Source organism: Cyprinus carpio, chromosome A2 (genome assembly GCF_018340385.1).
Source record: "Cyprinus carpio isolate SPL01 chromosome A2, ASM1834038v1, whole genome shotgun sequence".
In the NCBI taxonomy this organism is placed as follows: domain Eukaryota; kingdom Metazoa; phylum Chordata; class Actinopteri; order Cypriniformes; family Cyprinidae; genus Cyprinus; species Cyprinus carpio.
Genome location: NC_056573.1, coordinates 12696754 through 12708751, shown reverse-complemented (window position 1 = coordinate 12708751; position 11998 = coordinate 12696754).

The window sequence follows — 11998 nt, the reverse complement described above, 5'->3', positions numbered from 1 at the left end:
TTCAAAATAAATAAAGCATTTTGTAAATAAAATATATAAAAGTAAAACATTTAACAACAACAATAATAATAGTAACAATATATATAAGATTCAAACATTTTCAGTTAACAGTTAATAATGTCTATATTGCATATGAAAAAAAAATCTCCATATGAAAATATGAAGACGTGCAAATGTTAATGCACCTGTGCATACATTTAGCCATTTCCCTCTCCTAAGACTCATCTAATGTTTTGTAACAATCACCCACACAAAATGAGGGAGTACAATAAAGAGTGTTTTAGCATGAATTGATTCAGGATGTTGAACGGCACCAGTAATGCTAAAGTCTATAAACACAATTGAAACCTACAATTTATGTCTATTTAGGCACTGTTCTAATGCCAGCCTGCCAGTCCTGGCACAGATTGAGAACAGCTTGCGGTCTGCAGAAATTGCTTAAGGCTGCCCGTGTGCAATCAGCACTCTATATCCAGGTCACGACCTTCCAGGGCACTTTCTGCCCAGAAGATGGCAAGAAAGAGGAATTGAACTGGACAGATTTAAAGATTTCTAAATATCTGATTTTTTAAATCCACATTAAAGCCAACATGCTAGGGTGTAGAGAGAGACAAATACTGGCTTGATTTGATCTCTGTTGGAATTATCCCTACCATATTTTGGATTAACACTGATTAAAGGCATTTGTAAATGGTCATATAATATCTGCACAGGAAGTCAGGGTTTGGAAGGTAGATGTTATAAATTTACCATTATGATGGCAAAAAGCTGTATTTTGACCATTTTTTTTAAACAGCAAATAAAATCACAAGCATTTTATTAAATTAGTAGAGTCTATTTTCTTTTCATATTATCATGGTTTATGATGTTTATCTAGTATAACAGTTCAACTTTATTCTGGTTATCACAGTTAATAAAGATGTGATAAAAAGTTGTTAACTAAAGTGACTTGCTTAATGATGCTTTTCACAATATCAAATATAATTCTGTCATTTAAGAGTTACTAATAGAATGTAAAAACAGTTCTTTTCCAGGCACACTGTATGGGTCACATGCATGTCATCCAGTAGATCAGTCACAGAAGAGGAGAAACACCCCTCTGAAAATTCCAAATGCTTCCATCCCTTGTCCTGACATTAAACTTTGATTAGGCCAAGAGGGCACAGTTTTATTACGTCTTTAGGAAGGAAACATCACTTCTCCCATTTTACTCCTCTTTATTCAACACACAATATTAGCTCTTGTCCTCAGCCCGGTGTTGTCTTGGAGAGGCCTACACAAGCTAACAGGACTAAGTATGTTAAATGATAGTCCAATGATAGTCATAGTTAGCTGTGTGCAAAATAGCATACTCTCTAAGTATAGGTACTTCTTTTGAATAGGAAATTACTTTGCAACCATTAAAACAGCATGTTCTATATAATATGAAAATGTGTAGCATGAACGAAATTCAGATGTACTACATCGGCCATGTTGTCAAGTGACTTACAGCGTAAATTGCATTGATTCACTGCCCTTCACAACTCCTCTTCCACGGCCTCACAAGACAGTAAAGTTTCCATCAGATGCACACTTCAGAATCGCATCTGAAATACAGTAAAAAATTAATAAATGTTATCATGATTTATTATTGCAATTATTATTATTTTTTTTATCTTATTTAATATTTTTAAAATATTTATCCCTGTAATGGTAAAGGTGAATTTTAAGTCCAGTCTTCAGTGTCACATGATCCTTCATCATAAAATGCTCATTTGCTGCACAAGAAACATTTCTTATTATCAATGTTGAAAACAGTTGTGCTGCTTGTGCTATGAATCTAAGTAAAAAATGAAATAAATTAGCATGATAATACTGTGTTTCGGTGATCTCACAGGCCAATGATAGGATGATTTGACTATGGAGCATATCGCCCAACACTGCAACAGTGTTACATAATGTGCAAAGCCATGTATGTTTTCTTAGAAAGTAAAATCTCAATTACACAAGGTGCCATTTCTACAACCCAGACACACAGAACGCAAACCCCTGAGTAGATAGAAATCTCTAGGTAAGAACATAAGATCGCTGTTCATTTCAAGTACAAAACAAGCACAGGTTTCACAGCTGGTGCACATTAGAGTGGGACGTGATGAATCAAAGGGAGGAAAAAATGAGAGGGTGGGCACTGGACCATCGTGCAGATGGATAAACGCCGATGCCAACAGAATGTTCCTAAACTAAAATTCCTTCTAAAAATACACACCGCGGTGATGGAGCGACTGAGCGCCGTACACCAGTGACACGTGAGGAATCAGACGTAAAGCTGAGCTACCGCTAGAAACTACATCCTGAATAGGTTTGCTACTTTGATCATCCAGTTACAAAGATTATAACACCACTGGAGCACAACAGCAGTTGAAAGGGTTTGTGTTTCGCGAGAGAAAACTTGATCTATCTCCATCTTCAGGCCTCCAGGAGGACCTGCTTTGATCTGCCTGCTCTACATGTTTCAGTAGAAATGACCAGCGGAGAGGGAAAACAGTGGAATCGGGGCATGGGGCCAGAATAAGCAGGTCTGCTGGGGAGCTCGGTCAAGATCTTACATATTTACTGCACCTCAGCATTATAGGGTGCCCTGGTACCTCCTTGCTTGTCTCAAGTAAGAAAGTATGTTTTAGAGTAGCAAGAACACTTCCTGCTGGGCGACAACACATATCAAAAAGTGATAAATATCCCATAAGACACACAAACTTTCTTAAAAGAGTAAGCCATGTTTCACAGCTCCTAGTTTTCATAGAGAACACAACAGCCTAGAGGAAGGGTTTTTTTCAGCACATGTATCCACCCTAATCAAAAACACCTAAACAATACAATCAAGGGTTACAATAAAATTAAATACAAAAAATTTGGCTTCAGCCTTAATCAAAAACACCTGAACAGTCTAATCAAGGGTTACAAGAAAGTTACATGCATGTGAGTTTGATCAAGGTTGGAGGTAATCTCTGAAGGAAAGTGGATCCTGAGGGCCAGAGTTGCCCACCCCTGATTTAGACAATGAATCTTTCCACTGATGGTTCAGTGAAGCATATGCACAGAGGCAGTCTGGAAACAGACAGAGTACAACCCAGACTTGATGTTCAGTAAGCAACTGCTGGCTCAACAAACACCTTGTAGGTCCATATTCTACAACGATTTAAGTGGCAACAACTTTGAAAGAAATGTGCAAAAATTTTAGATAGCAATCAAGTTTCCATGCCACCCTCAAATACTTCCTAATGCACTAGTATGATTTTCTATCCCCAAATAGGAACTGAATGCATTAAGGCAGTGGTTCCTAATCTGGGTCCAGAAAAACAGTGCAAGTTTTTGATGCCTCTATAATATCTGACAAACACTTTTGAGGTCTTGGAGTCTTTACTAATGAGCTGATGACTTGAATCAGGTGTGTTTGATTAGGGAGACATCTAAAATTTGCAGTGTTTGAGGTTCCCCTGGCTTGGGAACCACTGTGTTAAGGCATTAACTACAACAAAACCAAAAAGTAAAAAGAATAAATGTGATTGATTTTAATATTTTGACTAATATTATATTATAGGTTTATCATATAAATGACATTATTAAAATATAATTAAATTATTGTTATTATTCACACTACATTTTTTTTAGGTCAGAATACTGATCTTTAACAAAATCAAAATATTTTCAAGCACCCCTATGGTACGTGACTAGAGACAGTTCTCCTTAATGTAAATGCACACCCACAAATTGAAGTATGAGATGGAAGCAATGTAGAGAATAAAAGCAGATTCCACTGGGACATCCTGTTAAAAGCCTCTTTCATACACATCTGCTCGGAGAAGTACCCCAGGGTCAGAAGGGATTTCACCCCATTCAAAGAATTCCTGAATTTTCTAATTCAATTAAGGGGTTTCGGCCCTCAATCTCACTCACTCACTCGCTCACTCACTCATGTTTCTTTCTGCTGTGCTCTGTCCACTGCATTTGTCAGACATGAAATCATCATGAAAGATCAGAAACCAAAAACATAAAATGACACAATAGACCATTTTGCAAATACTGATGAAAACACTACATATTATACAAACACACACCCAAACATTAAGAAGTTTTACAAACACTGATGTGAACAGCTTGATTGTTTTCACACTTGACTGATGTTTATTATTCAGTGTCGACAGTGATGAGGTTCCCAACAACGACAGGAACAGTGAGAGGTGTTTAGTCAGTTAATTCCGCAGCTGTCCAGATTATTCCAGCTGGCCTCTTTTTCCATGACTAAATGTTATCTACACCATTAATATGAAGCACACTGCATTGTAAGTCACAACACTTACTGGGAACTGCTCTGCTTGTCCTAGACCTTTTTATTTTGTTTTCATGCTTCAGAAACAATGTCCTGGCTCAAGCCTAAAAGAAATTTAGTTGCTCAACACTCTCTCGATTCTCAACCTTTAGCACTTTTTTGTGTGCACAGGCTGCTGAAGTGAGAAGAATATCCTTTATCATTTCAAAACATTTTCAGATGCGTCTGGAAACTTCCAATCACCAGAGCTGCAATTACAGTGTAGAAACAAAAGTTCCCTTTTTGCATTTGGGGCTTTGAAAATATACTCATTAATATAAGAGGACAATGTACAGTAATTAGTAAGCATCATCGCAAATGTATCACCTGAAAACCCCTCCAGAGTCAAACTACAGACAACATTATTTTTCCCTCTGTTCCAAAGCACCTTTCTTAGAAGGGGAAGCAGCTGTGCTCATGTGGAAAAAGTTGTTTTATCCCTTTGAATTGCTTAGATATGCCAAGAAGATTCTTTTGATGCAGACATTGGTTAAAATGTCTTATCCTGGCTCTATAAAACTCTTCTGTCATGTACGGTGAGTTCCAAACCTCACGTTGTTTCAGACTTGTATATCTTTCTTTCTTCAAAAAGGAGAAAATGTGATGAATGTGCTGGTTGCTCATTTTCGTATAATTACAATGGATTGCTGCGATAACCAAATAAAGGGAACCTAAAACACACTTGTTAACATCTGAAGGTATGTCGGAATTATCAGTCAAACAGAGTCTGGTATATTTTGTTTAAAGCGATAAAATGAAAGTATTTGAGTGCGAGCTTGCAGTTGAATGAAAAAAAAAAGTTTAAGAGGAACAAATTATTGGAAAAATCCAGCATGCACAAGTTGTGACACTTTGATAAAAAATAACAATGAAAAAAAAATCTTTAATCAATAATTTCAATAAAATTCATTTAAAATAGTTGACTGTTGATGGTAGCCATTGCCTATAGTATGGAAAAAAAATACTATGGAAATATTTGGTTACCAACAACTGTCTGGTCAGCAACATTCTTTACAATATCTGCTTTTGTGTGCATCATAAGAAAGAAACTCATACAGGTTTGGAGGGTGAGTAAATAATGACAGACTTTTCATTCAGTTTAGAAACAGTGCAATCTGTGATCTTATGATCTTCAACGAGGGGAAAGTCTCTAAGTGTCACAATGTGAAGCTTAACTGTTATATGAAAAGTGTGGAACATTCTGTTTCTGTAAACATAAACGACTTATCTGATGATCCATTAACGTGACACTTCCCGGGCGACTACCTTCCGCAGATAAAGTGATGACGTTCTGGCAAGGCCAAGCAAAAATATGAACCACTCCCACGAGAGTGGCGGCCTTCAACCTGGGTGTACTGTATTCCGGAGATGTTATTTTCTTAACTCTGCACGACTCGGCTCTTCAAACAAGCACAGAGTTTAACATGTGCGGTTGATTTCCCCTCCATGAGGAGCATTTCATTCAGTCTGAGTCCAAACAGAGTCCGTAAGGCAGTACTAACTAGTTTAAGTAGCGAATATAGTCTTACATACCACACTTAAGAATTCTTACATAAGATGCCCTTAGCAGGCAACTATTTCTCACCTGCATTTCACAGCACTGCCAAATGTAAGAATTGCTGATATAGTTTAAACTTGGACACTCTTCAAAGAGACTAGAGGATTTACTTGAGAAAACGTTGATATATTCCATGTTTAATCACTCTCACAGGTTTTCTCTTTGTTCAGATGAAGAATTACTCCAAGCTATTCACATAAGATGTTGAACGCCGTCAGCACTTTCTACATTCTGCAAACAATGAAAACCATAAAATTATTAAAGACAAACATATCACGGAGAACTCGACCTAGCCAATATAAAGTCTCACATGGGCGTTTGATGAATGTGGCCTTGTTGAACTATAAAGCTTTTATCTCTTTCTACACACAAAACTTTCCTCCCCATGTCAAAGTGGCTTCCAAACGTCGGAGTTGTGTTGCTGTAGTGTTTTCACTTCGACTCAGTCTTGTTATTGACAAACAGCAGCCCAAACCTCTTCATGTGAGTAAACCGCAGATTAAACTATATCACTCTATAGAGATCATTCCAAACAGTAGCCTGTGAAAGGAACAGTTGAAATCTGTTTTTTTTTTAAATCCAGGATTAGTAAAAGATGAGACCTCTTACACCAAAATCAATCTGTGATATTTGTGCAAGTGCTTCTCGGCAGCTGATGGTTTTCAGCCTATCTATCAGACACAAAATAACAGAAACCGCAGGGCTCTATAAATAAAATAACCTAAAATGAAGAAAATTATGGCTTATTATTGCTCTGCAGGAGCATTTGATTTATGGCAGTTTTATCAGGATGAACAGAGAAAAAGTCCAATTATTTTAGCACATTTTGTTCAGAATGGTTTAGCTATATTATAAATGAACAGAAAAGGTTTCAGTTTATGATACACAGCTGTAATATGATGGCAGAAGAAAATAAACACCTGTTGATCATTTTGGAGAATGAGGGGGTTGTGGGCTGGAGTGATGCTGCCTGAACCAGCACTCAAAGCCTCCTTTAAGCTATTAGAGAAATTCTGTCTCATCTGTTTTCAATACAGACAAGCTTCCATCACCCCCTTCTGTCTCTGTCTCTCTTTCCCTCCTGAAGCCAAGCTTATTGATTTGCTGGAGCACATATGCTTGAAGTGCATCTTATGAAAGCTTACCAGTGCTTCTGAAATTTCCGGTGTTTGCAAATAGTGAGGTTTTTGTTGTTGTTGTTTTTGTGGGGGGAGCCTTTCCTATCTGGTGGCAGAAAATTACACTTTTAAAATAGCAGTCTATGGAAGCCATGGAATAAAATAATGAAAAAAGGTCATTCAAAATTCTGACTTTTTTTCTCACAATTCCAAGATTATAACTCACAATTGTTGAGTTAAATCGAGTTATAAAATCCGAACTAGGAGATATAGTCAGAATTGTGAGATAAAATAGGTAAATGTTATGTAAAATGTTATATGTTTAAATAGAAGGCTATTTCATTCTGTTACTTTAGGGCTAATACAATATGTTCCCAATGGACTGCATATGTGAATATTACAGAATGTGTTTAAATCAAATGTATGCTTTAAAGGTAGGGTTTCCTCCATAGTCTGTCTGTTTAAACGTCTGACATCCAAAGACACAACAATGCATTTTTTCTCTTATTCCATGAATTTAATCCATTTCCCTCCACTTGTTACCATTGTTTTTCTGCCACCACAATGTGCACACAGCTGCAAATGATGTAACTGTGACATCTACTCCAAACTAGTCTATACTGCTTGAAAGAACCATATTTATGGATACACTGATTTTACAATACTGGCTGACAATAATTCAGGCAATCATCATGTTAAGTCTGATATCTGAAAAAAAGGCCAGTATTAAAATTCTATACGTTGTCTAAATAAATAAAATAAATAATTAAATAAAATGAATCAACCATTTTGAATGCTACAAGTGAAGGGAAGGTTGGCATCAGAACATTATAATGTACAGTATGAAAATGAGATTTGTTTTGAGATTCGCTACAGACAAAAAAAACAAAAAAAACACAAGAAGTCACAAGAGTTCACAAGGATCACATTATACTGGTGTTATTATGTACAGCTGAAAATCTAGTCTGAGCCGCTCTCAACCCATGACATCATTCTCTCCAGAACATCCTGACAAATAAAGTCTCTCACCATCTGATTTGTTTATACACCTGCATAGACAGCAGATAGAGAAGAAGAAAAAAAAAACGCTTCTACACTGGCTGAGAATGTCTTGACAATACAAATCAAAAGTAATGCTGATTTGATTAAACCCTTCATACAGTGTTACTGTATGTTTAAAAGAAAACCAGTTCTCAGTGTGTTAAAAATTACGCATGTGCTTGGTTGAATGGGCAGCATATCAAACAAGGCCTAAACTGTATTTTAACATATTGAAAGAACAAAAGAGCACATTTTAACATTTTTCCACATTTACTATAGAAAACCATTTAAAAACGAAATATCTTGTCAGAGCCTTGCAGTGGTCCTGTTCAATAAGTGGTCTCTGTTTCAACTTCACTGTCTCCCCATTTTGCATTCTTCTTTCCCTCAATCAAAATATAGATACAACAATTATACAGAAATAAGAGAAGGAAAAATATATCCATATACATACAGTACGCAGAAGTATGAGATAAGTAACAATTTCACCAATTTTTCTAATTTAATACAAAAATGTTTCATTACCAATGGTATTATCAGCATAACCATTTGTGTGAAAGATACATTTAAAAAATAACATTAATTTCGTGTTGTCTCTGTTTTGTTTTAATGACAGCAGCAGTCAGAGCTAGATGAACTTTGTCAAACCTCAAGATCATGTTCTCCAATATGATTTGAGATGATCCAAAGATCATATTCAATAGGAAAAAAAAACACATCTGACTGTCGGTACAAAGTAGTTTACATAATCAGTCACAAATTTACTTATTTGATTCCTGACCTAGATGTACATAATCTTTATTTTTTCATGTCATAAGATGCTTTGTTCTTTCTACATTTAAATGAAATATAAATCCCATATGTTCAAACTTGTGACCTCAGACTTTTGACCCCTTCTGTGTTTATGAAAAACAAACTAGTTTTTAGCTGTCATGTTAATCATCTGGTGATTCACCTTTCATGCTTCCTGGTAGCACACTTCAAAGAGAGCCTAAAGAGGGGGTGAGGGAAGTGTTAAGTCTGACATGAGCCCAGGGGACATGTGCTGTCCAGATAAAAGGACAATGCCCCGAGCAAACCATGCGGCCTCTGCTTTTAAACAGCACTTTCAGATCTATAACAGATCTATCCACTCATCCTCACGTTCCCAATATATATTCTCTTTCAAAAACTTGATACTCCTTGGTTGACCATACACCCACTGCTCTTAACCTTAACCCTCTTACTCTTTAAAAAAAAAATTAATAGCAAGTAATATGCTTTACATGAGTCACTGGTTGAACCATGAAAAGTAGTTGATCAGCAGGGGGAAATGACAAAAATCATTCCCTGAAATAAAGCTAGAACATCAAGATAAGATTAAAAAACATTATTAAAACAACACATACATCTTGAAACACCTGAAACACTAAAGTGATTGTGAGACAAACTGAACTCATGGAAAGGCCATAATTAAATATAAGATTACAACATAAGATAAAAGGAAATAACAATGTCACTTGTATGTTGTTTATTCTTCCAATCAGACAAGTATGTCTATAGATGAACAGATCTAAATTGTTTTTTCTTTCTAATCTTTTTTCTCATACAAAAATCCACTTCAGTCCGACTCAACAAGATATGAAAGCCAATACCCCAACACTCTTTTTCCTCATTGTGAAATATGAAGACACATGGCAAGTCTTACATTATACTGTATAGTAGTAATGTGGGAAAAAAACAAGAAATTGGCTTAAGCATCAGCACCACCCTTTCCAAAGAAACCATGAGCAGTTTTGAGGAGACACTGACAAGTGAAAGGAACATGACTAAATGTGTGCATACACAAGAATGTACAGGATATGAGTTTAATCTTCCAGTAAGTTACGTTTTAATAAAGAAGGCATTTTCATATAGCAGTGCACTGTGATTCCTTTGGCCCTGCTCAAATCAAGAGTAAGGACTTCAAAAAAAGCAGAGGCTTAGAGAAAAGCTCCCTCAACTGTATATTAGGCCACAGTTAATGCCAAGGCTTACTGACAGAATAAGATTCCCTTTTTACTTTTCTGCTTGTCTTACTATATCACATGCACATCAGCTCAAAATGTTTGATTGCTGTGTGGCTTGCACTGATCTGGGATCAGGGTGAGGTGACGAGGGCCTGGCATGCATTAGCTCTGACTACTACGAGTACCATAACAGGGCGAACTGGGTGTTTTATATATATTTTTTTTTTTTTTTTTTGCTGGAAGGCTTTAGTTTGTTGCTTTATTCAGATGTCCTTGTTTCATGTAAAACAAAATACCTCCTCCACTCTTCAGGATGACTTAAGTTTAAATCATGGGTCATAAGTAAATAGACCTCAGATGGCAGGTGGCTTTGAGAGCAGGGTCAAGGTCAGCATTATTCTCTACCAGAATACACATCGGGAGTTTTTATATCTGCTCATTAATTTAATGACACCCTGTAAAGGTGTCATTAGGGTTTAATTATGCAAATTCTGACGTTAAATAATTGGAAAAGTTTATAAAACCTTTTGAAAAATATTTTAAAAATATTTTTAAAAATATATTTAAAAAAAGGAAGAAAAATGGGTTGGATATGTTTTTTTTTTTTTTTTTTTTTTTTTTTTTGGATTATCATATTTGATGTACTGGGATTTTATGGCTCATATAGTATGAACTGCTAAACCAAACGAACAAGGAGTTTGCTTGTGAAATCAGTAAGCTAACTGCAAACTGCAAACCTCCTTATGCTGGTTAAATTCATACATTTCTTAAATGAGATAAGACATATAGATCTAAAAAAAGAGATTTATTACAGATTTATTACATCATAATTTTACAGTGTGACTTGAGTTGCAAAAGGTGAAAATGGAGAAAATGTGGAACTATTTAACCAGAAATTGAAATCATTTTAGTCTATCCAGAGCACCAGACAGTTTACATGCAATACAGTGCAGATGCCTTAGATCTGAGGTCCCCGGTAAAATGAATACAAACAGCCACATCTCAAGCTATTATAATAGATATTTGTTTTCAAAGGAAGAAACCACATATACACCCTTATATTAAATATGATCTTCTTCACTGGTGAAAACAGCTGTCACTCTGCATGTTTCAACAATGAAACAAGGACCAAGAAATAAATGACTGATTCTTCACCATCTGGAAGCAATGTGCATACATACGAGAACCAACAAGAATCAACCCTGGATTTGTGCACCATTAGAAGTAATGGATGTGGTGGAACTTTTTTTTCATCCACACACATGTACATATAACACCATATGGACACAATGGCATCTACATCTGCATTGAATCTGCTTTTTCTGGCCTCATGTAGGGTACTTTCTTATTTCAGAGTTTAGAAATGTAAACAGAGCACTACAATTCTCAGTCCGTCTCTGAAATGTAGCCTATAGCAGAACATTTTCTATATAGGAACCATTTGGCAATGCCCAAAGGCTCCTGTTAGCAGACTCGTATGTAAACAGGGGGAAAGCTAAGAGAAAACTTTCACATCTTAATCAAAATCAGGTTGGGCAGATCTGGCGCGGTAGTTTTACTGTGCTTTACTGACATCTAGTGTCCACAGTTTATTATGAATATGTAAATACAGAAGGGCAGTTGGGGAAAATAAAGGGGAAATGCAAGAATATTATGCCATAAACACTTTATGTGCTAAATATGCTAAAATGTACAGAAAAGAAATCACATAAAGGTGTTGTATCAAAAACATGACGCCGAAATTTAAAGAAATTTTACCATTGTTGACTGAAGCTCCAGCCAAAGCAGCTTAGTTATCTTCAAGGCTGGAGACATGAAGGGCAGCTGTGAAAAAAGAAAAAAAAAAAAAAAAAAATCAGAAGCACATTACTTAAAGCTAAAAAACTTGATAACTGACATTAAAAGTGCCATTTTTGTTTCAGCCTTCAAAGATGGCCAATTTCAAAAT